Genomic DNA, 15,025 nt, shown 5'->3' on the forward strand with positions numbered 1-15,025 from the left:
ATTTTCAAAGATTCTAGACAGGGAATATGCAATCTAGCTCTGAATTTTTATATAAGGATAAATCATTTAAAGCAGTGTGTAAACTATTGAGTTAAGTGTTTTTTTTTTATTGTATTTACAGGTTTTCTTACCTTTAAAATGTTTTTGTCTCCAAAAAAAGCTTGATTTTGGTGAATAAGCTTATAAAATAAATAATCTAAACAATTTTTTCCTTGGCAATGGCCTCATAACTTCCATTTAATATTCACGGCTTAAAAGAATTTAGTTTCTTAAAGAAACAAATGATTCACTCTTATAATTTTAGAAGTGTGGGACTTCTTGCATACTACCTAAGGAGATAATATTCCATTTCTTTAAATTTATAAAGCTATTTTGTAGGGTATGCCTGGGCTTTAATAATGCCTGAAGATTTTAGTAGAATGTCAAGATCATGGACATTAATTTCTTTTTAAAAAAATCTATTCTCACTTTGATTGAAAGGCAGACACACACACACACACACACACACAGACCTTCCATTTTTTGGTCGCCCTCAAAATGTCCACAATGGCCAGGGTTAGGCCACACTGAAGCCAGGAGCAGAACTCCACCCTGGTCTCTCACTTGGATGGCAGGGATCCAACGACATGAGCCATCATTTGCTCCCTCTTGGATATGCATTAGCAGGAAGCTGGATCCAAAGCAGAGGAGACAAGATTCAAACCAGGCACTCCACCATGGGATGCAGGCACCCCAAGCAAGGACAACTACTGTGCCAAATATCCAACCTTTCCCATGTTAACTTCTAGAATAGATCCCACTTGGAAAGGCAGCAAAGTTCTAATGTTCAGAGTGCAAAGCTAAAGATGTATCTAATTTCATTCTTTCTACTATACCATGATGCTTTCCTAAACAAGGAAGACACTTTAGTATTTGCATAGGGGTAAAGCAAAAAGCAGCACAAGGAGACAGACCCAAAGAAGAGGCCTTGGTTAGATACCAATATGCCTGGAGTGGGCACTTGGAAATCTATCATCTTAGAAAAGCAGTGTCTCTAACTCAAGTGATGGTTCAGCTCTCTGAGGTCAGAGAGCATTCTCTTGTAAGAGATAAGTGCTTGATGTTTTATGAATACAATTAAAAATATTGTTAGAGATTTAGCTTGTATTCTATACCATATAATTTACTCTCCAGCCAAGCTAAACATAACATCAGGGCCAGAGCAGAGAAAATAATAATAAAACAATGCTCAAGAACCTGGGGATAGGTCACAAATGTGTCACTAAGGAGATATGTGAATCAATTTATCTAGGATCTGTCAGCGTCTATCAGTCATGACTGGAGCAGCTAGTAAAAGAGGTTGCTAGAGCTTAACCAAGTGATGTTGATCGATAGAGAAAAAAGAGTAAGTCCATGAAAGAAGGTGGTATGCCTAGAATCCAGGGCACAATTATAGTAGAGGTCAATGAAGGGAAAAGGAAGAGACAAAACATAAAAGTCTATATTCAGGTCTTCAATAATGGCCCAGGAAAGAAGGCATCCAGATAAACCCAAGCCTGGCATTCCGATAATTTGTCAGGTTGATGTCTTTGTGTTACAGATGGATACACTGCCTCTCCCAGCATGGTGTACCATAGCCACAGGGAGAGTTAGTATGTAAATATATTCCTTTGCTTCTTCCCATATTTATTAAACAACTCTCTGAAAATAACATGAATCACCTTGTATCTTTCCTAGCTTTCTTTCCCACTTTGTCCTGGTAGCTATATTTCATGTTGAAATAAATACAGCTACATTCTAGTTTTTACAAGCATGCTCTGTTATCAACTCTACACTAAAGAAAATAAAATTTCTGGTGCAATTTCAGGTCTAGCATCACACTTGTGAAGACTATTTCAAACTGCACCATTCTGAGAGGTGCTATCTGATTTTATATACTTGGTCTTTAAAGTATATACAGTATATATAAGAAGAAACTACAAAAAGTTTGTGGAAAAGGAATAAAAAGATAAATTTATCTTGGTTCAAAAAATGCTTGAAATTCAGAAAGTTCTTGGAAAGTGTAATTATGTAAAAATTATGCATAGACTTTAATTTTCATACCAAAATAAGCTTATCTTTTTTAATTCCATCTTTTCATGAGTTTCCTTTTCCCAAATTTTGTTTACTTATTTATTTAGAGGCAGAAACATTGGCAGACAGACAAAAAGCTCCCACCTCTTGGTTCACTGCCTAAATGCTTGCAACAGCTGAGACTGAGCTGGGGCAAAGCCGACTCCACCCACATTGCCCACACAGATGGCAAGGACACAAGTACTTGAGCCAGCACCAGTGCCTCCTAGGGTGTGCATTAGCAGGAAGCTGAAGTCAGGAGCCAGAGCTTGGGTATCTTAACCTCTGAGCAAAACTCAGCCCTCCATAAACTTTTTGAAATACCTTCAGATATAATTTTCAGAGTAATATTGTCCTTCATGTAAGCCAAAGCTCATAGAATATTATCAATCTATAGCTCCCTTCATACCTCATCATAATTGCCTTCTCCTAATCTTCTGGGGACTTAGTACTTGGCTCATAGCCTTTCAATCATACATTCTGCTACAGTCCACCAAAACCCTCTTTGAATAAAAGCTAGGCCAAATCAATGATATAGGCCCAATGTAAGGTTCAAAGGGACTTTAGTAAAATACTGAATCAAGTAGTACAAAAAGGGGAGACACACAAGAGATGACCTGAGTGTCTGATGCAGAGTGAGAAAACTGCTAGGTCAGAGATATAGTCTCATGTTTGCTGATTTTTTTTGACAGGCAGAGTTAGACAGTAAGAAAGGTCTTCCTTTTTCCGTCGGTTCACTCCCCAAATGGCTGCTACAGCCAGCGCGCTGCGCCAATCCGAAGCCAGGAGCCAGGTGCTTCCTCCTGGTCTCCCATGCAGGTGCAGGGCCCAAGCACTTGGACCATCCTCCACTGCCTTCCCGGGCCACAGCAGAGAGCTGGACTGGAAGAGGAGCAACCAGGACAGAATCAGGTGCCCCAAGCAGGACTAGAACCGGAGGTACCAGCGCTGCAGGCGGTGGATTAACCAAGTGAGCCCTGGCGCCGGCCAGCTGATTTAAGGGTTGCTTGGCTAGAAGAAAGAACAAGTCAGCATCCCCTGTGCCCCAAGGGAAAATGCTTGTATACTGAGGTTACCCAAGATCAGCAGCTTAGGCTTACCACCACATTGCATAGGAAGGCTACTTCCTTTTCAAATTAAACTACAAGCGGAAAAAGCACAGTCAGAGATAGTCCTCTTGCCACTGTTTTATTTCCCTGGGCATCAGCAGAGAACATGCATTCATGTGCCTGAGAGAAAGTTAGACTCCTCTTTCTGTAGCTGGAGCCTGACTGGGGAAAACGTGGCTCCACTGACACTTCCAGTGGGAATAGACAACACCAAGCTCTCAGAAGGGCCCAATTTTCCAGTTTTCCAAAGTTTACCAAAATATATAAGGATCTTAATGTACCAACTAAACACCCTGAATATTGAGAATAAAACATTGATGTGCTTATCTCAAGCTGGAAAATTTCATATATTACAAGTTAGATCCACATTGCTATTGTCAGATACAATACCAAAGAATGACTCATAGAAGTGGTTAAAGCCAAAAACCTTATAAAATCTAGGCTGATTATGTAAAGTCTGATAATTTGTGTGACACTAATAATTTAAAACCCCACTCACAACAATATTAGGATTGCCTCTCCGCAGATATTCTACACAGTTTCATGTTTGTTATTGAATAATAGGCATTTGATTGTTTAATATGTCAGTCACTGGCCCATGTCCCTGGTGATCTGTCACTCCAAATTGCTTTTCTTACTGCTTATTATCAAATCGACAATAGCAATTGTTCAATATTCTCATCCTTGGCCTGAAGTGCTCAGAATTTGGACTGTGAGGTCCCACACTTTTATTGAGTGTATTCCTATAGACTCTGACATTCTCTGGTGGTGTTTCCTACTTCAAACTTTGGGCCTTCTACTTGTGCAGCACATCTCCAAAATTATGCTGCATGGAATATCCATGGCCCTCCAACAAACTGCCTGTAGCACTCTAGAACTTTGTAAACTACCCTGAGCTCCCTGAATCTTGGCAGAGAAAGAATTTTCTTCCAGGTTTACTGTTTCAATCCCAATTTTCTCTATTGCTTCGAAGTCCTTTGTGTCCTAGTGACTCTTTTGGTAATGTCATACCTCTCAAAAGTATAATCACTTTAGTTGGACTTGGGATGAAAAGAGCAATCAATTACCTTTGCTACTGAAATAGTTCTTATACAGACACTGGGTGCTCAATTTTTCAGTCCACTTGTTGTTTGTAGGGGCCAAATTCTAAGACATCTCACAAGGTTCTCAGTCACTTGCACACATACATCTGTCTCTAGTTATTCAACAAAAATGGTTCTGCCATGAATGGAATTTTGCAGTCTTAATGATCAGCAAAATCCTAGCCGGCGCCGTGGCTCAATAGGCTAATCCTCCACCTTGCGGCGCCGGCACACCGGGTTCTAGTCCCGGTCGGGGCGCCGGATTCTGTCCCGGTTGCCCCTCTTCCAGGCCAGCTCTCTGCTATGGCCAGGGAGTGCAGTGGAGGATGGCCCAGGTGCTTGGGCCCTGCACCCCATGGGAGACCAGGAAAAGCACCTGGATCCTGGCTCCTGCCAGGATCAGCGCGGTGCGCCGGCTGCAGCGGCGGCCATTGGAGGGTGAACCAACGGCAAAGGAAGACCTTTCTCTCTGTCTCTCTCTCTCACTGTCCACTCTGCCTGTCAAAAAAAAAAAAAAAAAAAAAAAAAAAGATCAGCAAAATCCTTTGACTTCCAAATAAAGAGATACCTGGGAAGGCATGTGCTAATCACATGACCCTTTAATTTTTTTAATATTTTATTTTTTCATACTTTTTAAATCTGAGATCAGATATAAGAGAAAAATAAGAGAATTTTTAGGGAGATAAGGAATCCCGTCGGGGAGATTCCCTGATGCTGGCTTTGGACAGTGAGAGATCCTGTTGACAAAGAATGTATTTGGTCTCTCGGAATTGAAAGTTTCCTCCAGGTGACAGTCAGGAAAACACAGGAAATTTCAGTCTTACAACCACAGGGAACTGAATTCTGACTGTGGAAGTGGCCGCTGAGCCTCACCAATACCTGGATTTTGGCCCGAGATATACTGAGCAGAGAATCTAACCATGCAATGCTCAGACTTCTGATGCTTTTCGCTAATAAATGGGTGTTTCAGGAAGCTGCTAAATTTGTGGTAATTTGTTACCAAACAATAGAACACTATTCTACTACTTCTTGTCTATCTATTTATCATACAAGTACTATGGAGTTTGCCTTCCAGTTTATTTTTAAAGTTATGGGTAGAAATTTGAAGCCTAATTCTATATACAGAAGAGAGCAGTAGGATGAGGAAGTGAAGAGTATATCTGAGTGCGCAGTGTTACCATTAGTGGTCTTAGGACCCTTAAAAAACTTTATTTTAAGGAAAGACAAACCATAGCTTTGCCTATTGTGCAGATACAAAATATAAACCAATTTTTCAACATTTCATAGATTAATGAGTCAGAATCCCAAGTTTGTTTAAGGCATACACATTCACTGAAAAAGTAAAATTTAAAAAAAGTCAAGAAAAATAAATGAATTTCTCTTCTAGTACATTAAAAAAAAAGTGTCAGCATTGTGATAGTAAAATACAGGGAGATGAATGTCATCAGGAATATAACATGTGATGCACTATTTACACTTTGAGGACTCAGAAACACACATGGAATCCCCAGAATAAACCTGAAAAAAGAGAAAATGTGGATGAAAATACGATAATCTTCCACAAACATTTGTACATTAAACTGGAAATAGGACTATATATAATTCCTCACCAGCTACAACTAAAGTGATAACTGGAATTTATTAAGGGTCAGTTTAGCTTAATCTTACATAAAAGTCCTCAGTAGATCATCTATTTTCTTTGGGGTTAGGAAAGATTAATAACTCAATAATACAGATTCATTTCATCAAAATAAATTCATGAACTTAGTCAAATGTAAACATTTTGTTTTTAAGGTTTTTATTGCTGTCACATCTTAAGCACTTTTAAAATGTGCATTTCTCTACCTCCTTTCTATATAAAATCTATTCTTGATCATCATTTGAGTTTGTGGTAACTATTTTGGGCATATATGAACACTATAACAATTTTTTGGCAAGTCACCAAGATGATAATCAATTTAAACACTTGGTAATTTAGAAGTTTATATCCCTCTATGAAAAAGGATAATATATTTCTTTGGGTGTGTGCATTAAGGTACAGTGGGTTAAGCTGCCACTTGGGACTACTGCATCCCATATAGGAATGCTTGACATTGTGTCTCACCTATGCTTCCTATCCATAGGTGATATATTTGAGAGACATCAGATGATGTCTCAATTATACTCCACTCATGTGGGAGACCCGGCTGGAGTTCCTTGTTTCTGCCTGTGACTTAGCCAAGCCTCAGTTATTATAGACATTTGGGGAGTAAACCATGGGAGCTCTCTATCAAACTCTCTAACTCTCCCTCTAATAAACAAATCCTTAAAATACATATATATTTCTTTGTGCTAAGCATAGCATTTTAATGGCCAAAAGATAATAAAATACCTTACTCAATGTTTAATATGTGTCAGACTGCCAAAAAAGTAGATTCTAAGAATCATAAAGATGGCATTTACAGGAATCTTTTATTTTTCACAAAGAGCAATTCTGGAGTTGCATTTTAAATTTATTATTGGAATACCATTGCACTGCAAGGGGAAGTTATAAATTTTTTAAAATACTAAATTATTTTATTTTATTCATGTTTAAGACTAGTTCTTTTTAACCTGAAAAGACAAAACGAAATTGCAAGGTATATAACAGGAATCTGTTATCACTAAGGTATATTATAAACATGGGATTTTTTTTTTAACCAAAAAAGACTGCAAATATTTATTGTGGGCAAACTATATTGATGGTTTCAATTCAGATTATTATAATGACCACAGCATCAGTATTCCACAAAATCTATTAACAATGGCTGCTTCAGCAATAATTAAAACACTTGGATGCAATTTTTGAAAGGCTATGACAAGTTTAAATTTCAAATCAACATTGCTAAGCAGAGTCATGCATATTCTGAAGTTCAGTTTGGTACAGTAGTACCTGAATTGCCAGCAGTAACTTTCCTACAGATAAAACCTCTTCATTCTTGCCACTTTTCTCCCATTCCTACAGCTAAGACATTAGTTCAGGCTACTATCATCTCCTGGACAGATTAATATGAAAGCCCTCACTCATTTTCCTGCCTCCAGCCTTGCACATTTTCCACACTGCAGACAGTGTGAGCTTCCTGGAGTATTATTCCCTTGCTTATAACCTCATTCTCTTCATTGCTTTTGGAATAAAGTTTACATCCTTAGAAACACATACAAGACCACTGCTAACACGTGTGACTTCCTTTGCTTATTCCTCCTGCTATCTTCTCCAACTGTGCTTAGCTGCTTTCTGTTCTTCTGATCACCATGCTCTCTCTCTCACCCAGAACTCATGCAGATATTTTTCCTCCTGACCAAAAGTTCCCTTCCTTGTCATTCCCGGTCTTTGACCACTATTCCCCATTCCTCAATTTTGAATTTCTTTGCTACTTCTAGAAACTCTCCTTGATTCTCCTTAACTGCTACGCCAGGGCAGAGTGGCCCTGATGTCCTCTCACAGGCATTTCTTCATAAAACACATCTTTGCTCTTCTCCAAGAGGTGCTCAGCACCTTGAGACTTGCTATATTTACACCCCCAGTGCCAACCTAGCAACTGAAACAAGGTAGGCACCCAAGAAATATGTGTAATGAGTGATAAGTGAATGATTTAGTGAATTAATAAGGCTGGATCTCTGGCCTAACACTTTAACGATGTGACTAAGCTGGAGACAGATATATTCTTTTTAAAGTCCACATTTATGATTTCTATAAATCTATAAAAATAAACTTTTTCTCAAGGATATGGATCAGTATTAAGGAAATTATGGAGGACTAGTGTAGAACTCCAGGACTATATAAAAAAGGACTGAGGAGGTACACAGTTAATATTGTTAGGCTTGAGAGGAGGAGTGATTATGCAGCCCAGAGCAGGTGTGTGTGTTGGGGAGTGTTGAGAGTGACATTTGGGACTTTGGGAAGTCCCCTCCCAGGTAACTTGGAAAAGAGGGAGTCAAGGGAATCTTCTCTATCTCCCTTCTTGCTGTCTTATTCCACTATCCCTGTTGGGAACACAACTGGAAGCCAAAAGGCAAGGCCATCTGTGGATAGATTCCATACAGCTCTCCAGCACAGGGATGGTTGCATTTTAATGTGGAGGGGCTAGCAGAGAAAATCTACCACAGAGAGCTAATATTTTAAGAATTGGAAAACTGTAACTTTTTCAAAACAGTACACCAAGGCAATAAATTGTGGGGAAAATTTTGAGTAAGTAGAAAGAAATGTGTCATATATCCATATGGATACAAGTCTTGTAATCTGTTTTAATAAAATTAAATCTGATCTTCTAATGAAATAGTTAAAATTTCCTTTCTTCTTGTACTTCGTTTCTTCCATTCCCAATATTGTCATTTCTAATCTGGACATCATGTGTGATAATGGTGTTCCATGACATTTAATGTATCCTTCCTTAAAAGCATTGCTATGCCCTTAGATTATGGATAAAAGGATGTCTGTAGATACTGCAAAATTTATTGAAATTAATAAGAAAAACTAGAGATGTTTGAGTAGGTAGTTTAAAAGGGGTAGAAATAGGATTCTGTTTAGAACACATGAAAATTGCATGACTCAAGGCTAGGTTGGTCTCAGGTTAAATCTGCAGAAATAAGTTTTACATATATTTGCTTTTGTTTAAATTTTCACATTTCTTACCCGTGATCATGTCTCTTGCAAAGTTAAGCCTACAATTTCTGACATAACTCTAAGATGCATTTTCTTCCCCAATTATGTTGCCTGTAAGGGATTTGGAAAGTTTACAGTTTTACAACATGATTAAAACAGTGGCAGCAAAATAGTGGGAAAAAAAAATTCCAAACACCAGGGAACACAGTCAGCATTCAAAGGGCAATGAGATAAGGACCTGCTGCTTCCCATCACAGAAAACAGTCTGTGGGGTCCACCTCATGGGTGTGCTGTTCAAACTGCAACTTAACAATTCAGAAAGCCAGCCAAGCCCCTGAGCTTCCTGTTGTTTCAAGACATGAAAGTCTAGAGGTCCATGATTTTGATGGAAATACTACTGATAAAAATTGAAACACTGAGAAACTTTCAATCTACAGAGCATTTTTTAGTCAAATGAAAGATCCGTGAGTTACCATATACAAAAGCTCACCAGAATTAATTATAGGGATGATCCTGAATTTCATGGTATACCAGTAGGGTGATTTATCATTTTCATTAAAGATGTATGATAGAAATAAAAATAACTAACATACTATATTATGTGAGTTTGCATAGATGTGTGAATAATGCAGGGTCCTCATGTTTAAGTAATAAACTACTTCCATTCTCCTAGAGGTAGGCCCAAATCTGGAGTATTCCTGAAAGAGGATTTTTTTCTATTTTAGAAGATTTTCCAATCCATGGAAAAATAACACAACTTTTATATTAACTCAAATTGTTGTTTATTTATATTCATTACCAAGAAATACAGACTTGACTCTGCATAAAACCCCCTGGAAGCTTCCGTTGTATACTGAATAAAGTACAAATGCCTCCTCATATCCCACAAGCCCTCCATGAGTTGGACTCTCCTACTTCTTTATGTGTCTCCTACTTCATGATGCATCACCTTGCCACACCCCATTTGATTTCCTTTCCTTTTTCTAAATACAGCAAACTTTCTCATTTTTATACCCTGAACAGCTGATCCTTCTGCCTGAAACACTGTGCCCTAGCCATTTGGACTCAATGTAAACATCATCTCCTCTGCTGAACAACTACCACTCAGTTCTCCCTTTCCCCATTAGCTATTATTTAATTGTCATTATTTCTCCAGCAGAAAGTTTCCATCTTTTTTATTTGCATGCTAGAGTATTCCCCTTAGAGTACAAGCACCGTGACAGCAGAACCTCATTTGCTTTGTTCAGTTCCCTGGCAATCCCAGAGCCCCTGTGGGAATGGGAGACACTCAACAAATATTTTTTTTTTTTTAATAAGATGGGCTTGCAGGCATTCTGGATGATCTCTGTGGTGGGAAGAGACCCTTGTTTTTATTTTATTTTATTTTTTTTTATTTGACAGGCAGAGTTAGATAGTGAGGGAGAGAGACAGAGAGAAAGGTCTTCCTTCTGTTGGTTCATCCCCCAAATGGCCGCTATGGTCGGAGCCAGGCTGATACAAAGCCAGGAGCTAGGTGCTTCCTCCTGGTCTCCCATGCAGGTGAGGGGCCCAAGCACTTGGGCCATCCTCCACTGCCCTCCCAGGCCACAGCAGAGAGCTGGACTGGAAGAGGAACAACCGGGACTAGAACCTGGTACCCATATGGGAATGCCAGCACCTCAGGCAGAGGATTAACCAAGTGAGCCACGGCGCCGGCCACCAAATATTTGTTAAATTAATGAACAAAGGAAATAGTTTCACATACATGAACATAATATTTTGTGACCATCGATGCTTCCAACAAAGTTCATACTCTCTAAAATATCTTCATTTTTCTAACTGTAAATGTAGGTCAAAAAATATTTTATTATTTGATCTTTTCCAAAAATATAATTTTTTTAAGATTTACTTATTTATTTGAAAAGCAGAGCTATAGCAAGGGAAATGCAGAAACAGAGAGAGAGATAACTCTTCCACTTGCTGGTTCATTTCCAAAATGGCTGCAAGGGCCAGGTTTGGGCCAGGCTGAAGTGAGGAGCTAGAATTTTCATACTAGTCTCCCCATCCTCTGCTGCTTTCCCAGGCACATTAGAAGGAAGCTGGATTGGAAGCAGAGCATCCTGAGACTTGAACTGGCACCCACATGGGATGCTTGCACTGCAGGCAGTAGCCCAACCCTCTATGCCACAGTGCCAACTCCACAAATATTATACTAATTTGAATTCTATCAATAAATAACTCATTGCTTGCTTCTATGTATGCCAGGCACTAAGCTAGGATTTGATTTGGCCTACACTTTTATTTCTTACACTTCTTTTTCCGTTTTCCATAGTTTTTTGAGGTTATAGGCCTCAAAAGTAACTTAGCAGAGTAAGTGACAAGAATATTCCTAGAATTCACATATCCCAGTGCCTTCATATGCAGATTAAAAATAGTAATAATACCCAATCTACACATCTCTAATTCTGTTGGTGCTGTGTTCTTTTTTCATTCATTTATGTTCCGACATTTAGACAGTAGATAAAAGTCATGAATGATTATGCCACATGTTACTTAGTCCTCTATTTTATTTTCCTGTAGACAAGAAATATGTAGTAGAAAAAGATGGTTTGAGAAAAATAATTGTTCTCATGCAGATACAATTTAAATTTAACAACAAATGTTTAGGAAAGCCCATGTTTATTCTACTAAAGTGACAGGCTACCTAAGGTAGGCAATAGTATCTATAAATATTTGCCAGTTCTTTTCACCAACAGACATGCTATCAAAATATTCATGTGAAGTAGGAAGAAATAACAAGCACCAAGTTTTTCCTTAGCCTTCCTAACTTGATGCTTTTCCAGTGCTTGTTAAGATCATCTCTTTGTTGCTGTCTCATCCTCATATGTTCAGTGCCTATGACAATTTGCCATGGTTAAAAGTAATGCCATTTTATTGCATTTAATCTGAGAGGTGAATTAGAATTTTATTCATGGCTGGGAAATGCCTGCTGAACATTCCATTTTCATGCTTTAATTCCTGGTATTTACCATATTTATAATGAAGTTATGAATTTGTTTCTTGTTTCATTTTTGAGGCCTTCGGTTTCTTTCCTGCTGCTTTTTCATTCTGAAATCTATTTCATTTTTCACTTCTGCTGAAGTCTTCAGTCAGCTTTCTGACAGACATGGGCACACTGCTGGCCTGGGGAAGATATTTGCACACCTAACTCAGAGGCATGAACAGTACCAGTATTCTACTCCTCTGCTTTCAAGAATGGTTGAAAAAAAAATAGCAGGAGAATTCTACAGTTTCTGGACATGTACATAATGTAGAAGTGATTTAGTACTCCATGAAGTGCAGTCAAATATGTCTGAAAAATGGAGACTGAACATCCATGAGCAGCTTTGTTAAACAGTGCCTTGAAAGATGCATCAGCTACAATGTTGCAAAAGCTTAAAAAATATTTGAGCCAACATCAAAAATTACATTGAATCTGTATATATCTATGGTACAGGCATTTCTGGGCATAGAGGTTTTTACAAAATAGGATTGGTATTTTGAAATCAAGAATTGAAGTGTTGGAGCCAGGGTCATGACAGCATCCCACGTTCAGTGTGCTGGTTCAAGTCCCTGCTGCTCTGCTTCAATTCGATTTCCTGCAAATGCACTTCTGAAGACAGCAGATAATGGCCTAGATTCTTGGGCCCCTGTTGCCCATGTGGGAGACCAGTATGTGGTTCCTGGCTCTTGGCTTTGGGCTGTCCCAGACCCAGATGTTGTAGCCATTTGGGAAATGAACTGGATAATTAAAGATATCTCTCTCTTTCTTTCTCTCCCTTCTCCCCCTTTCAATCTTTCTCCCCACCCCTATCTGCCTTTCAAGTAAATACATCTTATAAAAATTTGATATGCTAATGCAACAGGCATTTTCCCTTATGGTCTAAGAAGCTGCTTAGCATACCCTCATCACATATCAGAATCCCTGGATTTCACTAATGGCACCTCTCCCAACTCCAGCTTCCTGGTAACTTGAACTCGGAGAGGCATCAGGTGGTGGACAAGAAGTTAGGATCTGCCATCCATGTAGAAGACTCAGAAGGGTGTTCCAAGCTCCTGGCTTTTACCTGGCCCAGGCCTATTTCAGGCGTTTGGCAAGTGAGCCAGAGGATGGGAGATTTCACCCTGTCCTTCTATCTGTCTGTATCTCTGTGTCTCTCAGATAAATAAAATACATTTTTCAAAGAATTGATATGCTCAGAGTAGTGGCTACTGCAGAGAACAGGAAATAACAGGAGAGAAGAAGGTGAAAAAATTTAAAGTAATAGTGATATCCTATCAAGATATTTTAATATTTTAAAAATCAATCTACAAATGCTTAAATCTATAATTTTCCCATAGCCTTAAATATAATAAGGTAGCACGTTTTCCTTTGAAATTTTTTTCTTGGGTATTATCATATATGTTAAGAAGTATGTTGAATTAGAGTTTAGCAAGAGATCATATTCCAAATATGTTTACATTTACCTTATTGCTGGAGATTCAAGTTACATACACAATTATAAGCTGGAAATAGCATCCTTCTTTTTCCCTAAAATAAGGCAATCCTTTCAATTTTAAATCCCATTATCATTAACTCTCACAAGTACAAAAGCAGGAAGGTAAATATATAATATATTAATATATTAACTTCTTTCTTTCCTCTTTTCTAAATATTAGCAGGATTTCTAAAAATTGATTTTTTTATTACAAGAGGGAAAATATTACTTTTAAATAAACCAAATACCCAAGTTGTCTAAAGGTTAACTGTATGTTGACATACATGCAAATATAAATAAATAAATAACAGTTTAATGATATTTAGCTGAATTGATTCTGTGTTCAACTCATTTTCAGTGTCAAGGTTAGAAATATTGCTTGTAACACATTGCTGATAATTTATACTAACTTTATGAGCCTACTAAGTATAAGGTATTTAATATGAATCTAATTTTTCATCTTATACATCAGTTTTGGAAAATTATTATCTAGTTCCATTAAAAAGAAGTCTTCTCATTAAGAATAACACACTTTGAATCACAATCAGTGGGATCCCTTCCTCTAAAAGGCTAGGACAGTCACCATGGTCTGCGTCCCTCTGGGTTGAAATACTATTAGATTTGGTGAGGTGAACTGTATATCACAAGACTCCCCGTGCTGGACAAGGAAATATGTCACTGCATAGGAGGGGTGGACTTAGAATTACTCTGTGCCCTCTGATGCTGTATTTTATCTTAGGAAACATCATTGACATACTCTCTTGATTTCATCAAATTCCTCCAGCTTGCTTTCTTTGTCTCTCTCTCTCTCTCTCTTTTAAAAGAACACACACACACACACACACACACACAATCACACACCATTGATAGCAATCACAAAATTATTTTTCTATTTTGTTCATTACTAATAAACCCTTCTTTTTTCATGTAAACATAAATCTAAATTTAATGATATATGATTTGAATTAGACATCAGCACATTAATTTTTGTATCAAAAGCACTAACAGATAATGCCCATGCTGTTTAGACAGGCCAGGCTTGGTGAATTATTAATAAAATATTTTACAAGAAAAGGTATGTCATCAGTTCATCCTTTGACATGGCACTGTTGAGACTTAGAGTATGGAAGGGCACTCATCAATTCAGATCACTTCAAATTAACTTTATTTTGACTTAGGCTTAGGGTCTTAAAGTAATTACCCACTGTCTCTGGCCATATAAAAAGTTCCAAACCCACTTTAAAAAATAAGTATTTAAGGATCCACATATTCATTTATAGAATAGTGTTACATTTTTTCCTAAAATGTTCACATAGAATTTTCCCTATTTAACCACTGATTAAAAACCATCAGACATAAAATATAATTTCATTATATAAAGACACATTAATATTTCCACAACGTTTCTATTTTCAGTTTTGGTTTTGCTATACATAAAAACTATCTCATAAAAATATTATAAAGTTGCATTACTTAAGACTTAAAGATGACTATTTGGGAAGGTTTTAAGGAAATTTGTACTTTCTCAGTTTAAAAATTACATATGTAACTTCCCAAATGACTAATTTTCCTAAAATAACTGCAAGCGGTTCTTATTCAATAAACCAATCAATATATATGTATTGA

At 37.7% G+C, this 15,025-nt stretch overlaps 1 long non-coding RNA gene across 2 annotated transcripts in view; it reads right to left on the reverse strand.

Moving 5' to 3' along the window:
- The window catches only part of LOC103349313 (uncharacterized), a 48,767-nt gene that overhangs the window by 27,248 nt on the left and 6,494 nt on the right, over positions 1-15,025 (reverse strand). Inside the window, exon 3 of one of the 2 annotated variants that reach the window (XR_016214078.1) lies at positions 5,494-5,800. The exons of the other annotated variant lie outside the window; for it this stretch is intronic. This is a non-coding gene — a long non-coding RNA (uncharacterized LOC103349313). Of the gene's footprint in view, positions 1-5,493; positions 5,801-15,025 lie in introns of those variants that run through there. 2 annotated transcript variants of the gene reach the window in all.

The sequence above is a fragment of the Oryctolagus cuniculus genome, chromosome 10 (genome assembly GCF_051225735.1).
Source record: "Oryctolagus cuniculus isolate XC-2025 breed Fujian yellow rabbit chromosome 10, ASM5122573v1, whole genome shotgun sequence".
NCBI lineage: Eukaryota > Metazoa > Chordata > Mammalia > Lagomorpha > Leporidae > Oryctolagus > Oryctolagus cuniculus.